Source organism: Rhagoletis zephyria, unplaced genomic scaffold (assembly GCF_001687245.7).
Source record: "Rhagoletis zephyria isolate East Lansing unplaced genomic scaffold, Rhagoletis_zephyria_1.1 Rzeph_scaffold_01770, whole genome shotgun sequence".
Lineage (NCBI taxonomy): Eukaryota > Metazoa > Arthropoda > Insecta > Diptera > Tephritidae > Rhagoletis > Rhagoletis zephyria.
The window spans coordinates 19,432-27,110 of NW_016158854.1; the positions used below are offsets into that span (position 1 = coordinate 19,432).

At 37.4% G+C, this 7,679-nt stretch overlaps 1 long non-coding RNA gene across 1 annotated transcript in view; it reads left to right on the forward strand.

The window, feature by feature from the left end:
• LOC108365078 (uncharacterized) overlaps nucleotides 1–7,290 on the forward strand; it is a 23,764-nt gene extending 16,474 nt beyond the window's left edge. The window contains exons 3-4 of the long non-coding RNA XR_001847875.1: nucleotides 2,945–2,950; nucleotides 7,215–7,290. This is a non-coding gene — a long non-coding RNA (uncharacterized LOC108365078). The remainder of the gene's footprint in view (nucleotides 1–2,944; nucleotides 2,951–7,214) is intronic.
• The last annotated feature ends 389 nt before the right edge of the window (nucleotides 7,291–7,679 follow it).

The window sequence follows — 7,679 nt, forward strand, 5'->3', positions numbered from 1 at the left end:
GCTATCAATATTTTGATCGATTTTTTATTGATTTTGTTATCGATATTTTTATCGATTTTCCTTTGATATTATTACCGATCTTGCTATCGATTTTGTTATCGATAATTTTATCCATTTTGTTGTCGATATTTATATCGATTTTGTCATCGATATTGTTATCGGTTTTATTATCGATATTTTTATCGATTTTGCTATCGATATTGTTATCGCTTTTTATATTTTGCGTTTAACAGCATTCGAACCCGAGTCTTGCCGAAAGTTAACAAATAGTAACAAGTATCTCTGCGCCCTTAGCTACAACCACAACATGTAAATGTGTTTTCAAATGTTCAGTTTGAATTAAATTTCTTTCAAGCGCTCAAACAATTTTATATTAAGTTTTTTCAATAAATATCTTTTCTGTTCAAAATTTCAAATCTTTAAATCTCAGTAAGCTGTAGAAAAAAACAATGGTATAAAATAAAAATAAAAATAGGGCTTTCGCTTATATTCTCATTGAGTTCTTTTCACTTAGAAGTATGTAAATTTGTAAAATTTTGGAAAAACCCTTTTTTTCTTAGTGTGTGATTTCGTTTTTGACTTGGATATGCTCTTAACCATACCACGTATTCTACGTTTAAATATAGCGGCTGTATCTCCGATACAGCCTGCAGACCAAGACGAAGGCGCTGGACTGTTCCTTTTTTTTACAACTGCAAATGTTTGTTTACATTGAACTTTTGATTACTTTGATGACTTTATTGTCGCCGCGTTTTGTTGCGCGTTTCTTTGCGCGAAGTATCTGTTCGGGAAACAATGATGCCGTTGAGATATGGCTGAGGTGGAAGGAGCTGAGCTGCAGGGAGCTGGGTTAAAGGGTGTGTTAAAAGGAACTGTGATTAAAAACGGGTACATATAAACGCAGTATTGGTGTAGAAAGAAGGGGATAAAATATATTTAGTCGCCCCTCTCTCTCTCTGATTCAAAATAGCACAAAAAAGCTGTAAAAAACTGTGTGTGTTTTCAAGTGTATGTCAGGCCCCTAAGTTCTAAGTTAAGAAGTGGGTGTGTCGCATCGTCTGTAGCCTGCGGGTCTATCGACTTTATTGACCGCTTTTAGTTTGCTACTCTATGCAGCTGCAACAAAAGTGAGGGTTGCCTAGTTTTTCAATAAAAAATTTCACAATGCTGTGTTGAGAATTCTTTATGTCTGTAATCTGCTCAGCATATTCATTCAAAAATTGCAAAAAAAAAAAAAAATTAAAATCATATCATAAAAGTTCATTTGTTCGAAAAAATTCCGCCCTACAATATACTCAAATCCCCCTTTTGTGCGCAGCAATCCCCAACAAAAAGTGTCCCAAAAAGAAAACCACACACACACACACACACACACACAGATGCACGCCTCAAAGCCGAATGGATTATTAAAAGCAATAAATGAAAAGAGAGCTTGGAGAAAAATTAAAACGACAATAACGGAAGCGTAAAATGGGGCAGCAAATCAAAAAGAAATGAGGGAGCGAGAGAGTAAGCACACAGAATGAATTTAAATATAAAGTAAAAGGGAAAATCACCCACAACTTGTAGGTATTGCCCTGGCAGCCCTTATTTGTGTAAGTAAGCGTATACATATGCATGTGTATGTGTGTTAGCACGCACGCACGCTGTGTATGAATAATGCACAAGGCAACATTACGTAAAACGGACACAAGCGTGCTTGGATGCTATGCTATGCGCCGCCGCCTGCCGGACGCAACGTAGCGGATACGCAACCTACATTCAAAATGGGGAAAATCCAGTTGGCAACTGAATTACTGTCGACGCCAAGATAAGGGTTTACCTACCTAATAATTTATGTAGTAGCAGCGAATGACGATAACCTTGCGACTACGCTTGACTTTTGTGCTCTCAATTCAGATGGTTGGGTTGGGTTGGCTGGCAGGTATTTTGGTTTTTAATGCGTCCTTAATTACAGCAAAAAGTATTTATGTTTTCAGGGTATTTTTCGACTTCGATTTGTAAGCATTTTGGGGCGTCTACAAATGCTAAAAAATTGTAGTTGAATATCAAGTTAGAAAATTTAGAGCGCCTTGCAAACTACGTCATTACTTTTTATAGTAGTAAGTAGTTACTCATTACACGAATTTACATAAATATTTATGGAACGCTTGCTTTGACACTTGCGTGCACGTAATTAAAAGCTTTGTGATATTACCACACTTTCCAGCGCTCAGGGTTTTCTTACTGATTACGTTAGTATGCAAAATTAGGGTCAGTTGTTGAAGAATAGCTTAGCTTACTCATTGCAAAAAGTAAACTAAAGTAGGTTGAGGTAGGTAGTAAGCAATGCTTCAGGCGACTTGTCCAATAGAAGCAATTTGAAAGCAAAAAAAGTTTTGTTAAACGGCAGTGTGCCCTTCAGTAGAAACTCTCTTCTGGAAGATTCAGCTTTAAACACAGAAAGCTTTCCTTAATTATAAGCAACAGTATAATTCGAAAAATCGCAACAACTAATATCGCCTGCCACACCTTAATTATTTAGAGATTTTTCGCCAATCTTACTGTGTGGTTTATTTTGTGGAAGGCCCTTCTGTTGCATAATAATAGCTAAAACTTTTTCTAAGATTCGCCTAAAATATGTTGGACCATTCTGAGGAAAGCTTGGAAAGCTTTAAAACTCAGGCCGGAAATGACAATGACCTCTTTATTATCAATATTAGGGGTCATATGCACCGCGACCTCTAGACTGATCTACTGTGCGTGACCCATCGTCCTATATGGGAAAGCCTTTAATGTAGTCTTGCACTTCCAAGAGCGTTTTATCACCACCCAAGTGAGCTAGTCTGCTCCTAGCGAAAGCGTCACATTCACAGAGATTGGGTTCTGCCGTTTATTCGTCCAGCTCGCCAAAGCGACAGATATTTTTCTCTGAAATATTAATTTCACCGAGGTGATTGCGAAGGGGGCAGTATCCTGTGTGCGAGTTTTCGAGTCCTCTCTGCCTAAATTAAGTAGTCATTTTGAAGCTTCTGTTGAAGGACAGAGAAATCGTTTGGCTTGTTTCTGCACTGGACATGCCATCCAGTGACTGTTGAGCTTTTTGGATCAAAAGGTACCGGACGGACCATCAACTGAAGTGAAGCGAACTCCGGTAAGGGCGCTCTGTATCGACCGGAACAAATCGTAGACTGATGGTGCAAGGTCTGTACTATAAGGCAGGTGAGTACCATCGAGATAAGTTTTGAATCACTTGCATCATGGTGGAAGATCAATTACTCAATTGTGATCGCCAATTCCGGTCGTTTTTCCGCAATCTCTCGCTTCAATCGCCTTCAATTGTTGTCCGTAGAGAGCCCCGTCGATCGTCTGATCACACAGAAGCTCATGATAAAGGATTCCCTTATGTTTCCACCAAATGCAGAGCATTGCATTGCAGTCATAGATATTTAACTTTGGCGTCGATGATGCGGGTTCGCCCGCCATGCTTAACATACGCCTTCTGGCGCTTGGGATTATCGTAGTGCATCAATTTTTTTGTATCGCCGATAACAGCAAACTGCAAAAATGAATTCGCTTTGTGCCGTTGAAGGAGCATTTGGGAAACAGGACACGCCGTTCGTCCTCCCGCGAATGGAATTTTGTAGGCGCAAAAACTGGCATAGCCGTTGTACGATGAAAATATTTTGCTTACACTTTGATTAAATGGCACATACTGTGAAATGTGGTTAAATGATGACTCTTTAACATCAATGTACCGAACCAGGAATCGAACGATTTTTGTTTTGAGTTGCCAGAACCAAACCGAAAAGCAATACCAGAAATAGTTCCATTCGGTTCGAAGTGAATAATCAGACAACGTTTTGCATTGGTATGGTGTCCAGCCGAGACATTTGCATTCCCAAAAACATAGCCTTCATGGTGGAAAATAGGTGGAGCGGCAATTTTTAGAGAACGTAAATCTTTGTCGCTGGCTTGCACTCTTACTATTTCCAAACTAATTTGGCAAGTCTGGCCTAAATTATTGTAGAAATAAAGTGAACTTGTTATGCTCTGGGTTCCAAGTGACGCGGAAGTACCTGATAATGAAACAGCTGACTATTTGGATAGAGTAGGTGAATGGGCTCAGACCAGGCATTTCTTGGTTTTGCAAACAGGTGAAGCACTTCCACTCTAGCCATAGAAGCCGCCAGCAACAACTGGGTGAGTAAATATTTCACTAATCAATGACCGGTTTTTCTAGTATATAAGTAAAAGTTGTAATTCAGCAAAAATTACAACGTATTCACATAAAAATAACTCACTTTATATTCCAATTCGCAGGCATTGTGACTCACATACAATTAAATTTTTGCTACAGCTAAGAACAATATTAGACCACTCCTTTCCGGCTTTCGAGAACAGCTGACACCTCACCCCCAGTGTGTCTACATATTTTTTATAATCCATGAACAATATGAAAATCAATGCTGTGCTTGCGTTACTAATTATAAAACGCCTCGTCAGTTATATACATACATACATCTAACTAAATACATGACTGAGTACATGCTTCGACATAAACATAATCATAAACATACGATTATAATAATAATAACTAAATTCATAAGCAGATTTATGTTGCTAATCATACGCTGTAGTCAGCTATTGTTTCTATGCTTCTACTTAAAGTGACTTCATGAAACCATTGTCATCATAACTACGAGAGATTATAGGCCACTCACATAACTACTACATACACTCATATACATGTTTACATGTATACATAGAAGTATATAAACATGTTATGAATCCAATTATGTATGAACCTGCATAAAATTATTCACATGCAGCAGCAAACGTAAGATTATGCATGTGACATAATTGGATATATAGCTTTATGAGGTTGAATGCCTGCAATATTTTGCCATCATCATCAAATCGGCGTTGTATGTACATATTTATGTATTTTAAAATACTAATTTTGCATCAGCTTGCGAACAACAACGACAACAGTAGCAGTAACATATTGGGCCAACAACAACGCGATGTTGCCAACGAGGGCGATGTTGCCAACGAGGGCGATGTTGCTGACGATGATGATGACGACGATGATGTTGATGGTGGTGGCGTTATAGCCGATGATGTCAGCTGTAAAATGCCATAGAATTATGTTCATTATTGTTGCCGTTTGTTCTTGTTGTTATGCACGCCAAGTTAATAATAGCATGCCTGTCGATTTTATCGTTGATGTGGCATGATAAAGCAGGTTGCACTGTTGAGAAGTTAGTTAAAAAAAGTAGTTTCTCACAATAATTGTTTTTGTTTTGCGATTAGTGTTCCAAACATGTGCTTGTGAGAATATTGAACCACTTAAAAGCGGCTAGAAGTAGCTCGACACCGCAACGAATATCTACAGTGAAACCTAGGTATAACGAACTTTGATACAACGAAAAACTTAATAAAACGAAATTTTTGCTGAGTCGCCTGAAAACACCTCGTTGTTGCGAAAATTTCCATACAAAAATAGAAAAAAAATAGAATAGAAATAGAGAAATAAAGAAATACGTTAGCAAAAGCCTCTGAGAATGTTGAGTCCCGCCATAAAAAATAAACTACTTAAAACGTATTTTTTCAAAAATTTTTGCATTATTTGTTGTGTCGAGGTGTTGCTATTCAATTAATATAACGAAACTATAGATACTATAACGATGTATTTTTCCAACCCCTTCAACTTCCTTATATCGAGGTTTCACTGTATGTAGTTGTAAGTAGGCCTCTTTATTGATGCGTATCGGTTGTCAGGAGGATAAAGGAGCGCCGAAGGATTAACTGGTTCCCTTCTGGTATTGGCGTTGCTTCCTATGCTTCCAAAAATAAAAATAAAAAAAATATTAAACAAATTTTAATAAACTAATATAAAATAATAAAAAAAAAGTTAGAACAAAAAAAAAAAATATTAAAAAAAATGGTGAAAAATTTAAAAATGAACTAATATAAAAAATTATAAAAATGTTTTATTTATGCGCTAAAAGGTAGAAAATATAAACATTTATTCCACCTTAATTGGTTCTAATTCAAGTCTTAAAAGGATATAGAAAAATTTAATTTTTTTGTTGGAACTTGGCAACTTCAGTACTGCAATTAAAAAATTGAAACACCGAAAATTCAATGACATTGCATCTTCCTTCTTCGCTTACTCTTAGTCATAACCGCAGGCCAGTGTGTAGCGTCTTTCGATAGTTCTCTTTCAATATTTAATACATAAAAATATGGAGCAGGAGATAGATAAAATCGACCTCTTTCGTGAAAATCTTTAATATTAAGGCTAAGTTTTAAAAAATTAGGATGGAGGTTGAAAGTCAGATTAAAAGCTAGGGAAGGCTTCTTTTACGTTTAACTCGGTCTATGAGGATTAAGAACTGCTTGAAATTTTTGAACTTAACACGAAAAAAAATTAATATGCTGCGATGAAATTGGTTTCAAATAGACCCTATACTGACTGACTTCAAGTGCTAAGAAAGGAAGGTGCCGTATTCGAGAGAAATATGAGCTGGATATTTTCGCAAAACAGTTTAAAATAGGTACAAAAGAGTTAGAAGTGATGCCCTTCATCCGCAACTCTCCGTTGTGGTTTCACATTAGACTCTGTCTATGGGCAAATGAATTATGGGCCCTAGAAATTATATCTTTTTCACTGTAGAAATGTATCAGAAAGCGGCAAAGTTGACTTCAAACATACCTTAATCTGCCTATGTCCCAAACTCTGAGAGCTGAGTAAAAGAAGCACGTCAGCTGAGATACAGATTCAGAGATCTTAAGAACGACATAGAAAGATAGAAGGTTTAGGGGTGGTGCCTTCCAGCCACTATTTCTGGGTTTTATGGAGTAATCGGTAATGTAATGCATGCCAGGTAGTCGCTATCAATGGAACAGTCGAGTGTTGAGAAGGCAAGACAGGTCGTTTTTTTTCGACAGGAAGAAAATGGTGGATTTGTTGACGTCCCACTTGCTCGTACTGCTAATTTGAATTTTTTGTATGGCCGCTGTTAAGCCGCCGTTGATTTAGGAACATTCTAAGGCTAGTAAAAAGTCAGCCATAATTGCTGATGGGAGCTTTTGCTTTCCACCATGAAAGCGTAGCCATGCTTAAAGCTCGATAAGTTGCAATAATGTTTGCATCTTTTCTTTTAAAGTTTGCTAGACTAAGGCTATATCAGACGTTCATCTGCACCCCTGGTAAGCTAGTTCATTAGCCGTATTCATAGTCAAAATAAAGTCCACACTTAAGTTAGTTTGAGCTTTTTGGCATAACTTTCAATGGAATATCTGCTGCTACTCCCTCTAGAATCGACTTTGTTTCGACTGTAAATATACCCGAATCTCTGTGCTAGGAACGGCCGCATGTAACTAACCAGTTATATGTACTTAATCCTAATTGTTTAGTTAAAATTTGACCAGTTTTCAAACATATTCAAGCAAATCAATTCATAACCAATTCCCAACAATCAAGAACCGTTCAGTGTTCGATGTCAAGCACATTGCTGATATTAAGTTTCGCAGTTCATTGGAATACTATCGATGTAAATCAGAGCGCCAACTAAATGCCCTACTTTTAGGCAGTTCACTTATAAGTAGGGTGCTAAGTACAGCCAGTCATTCTGCCAGCAACTGTTGTAAGCCCAGCACATTACTTTATATGCGCTGCAAACCCTTCGGAT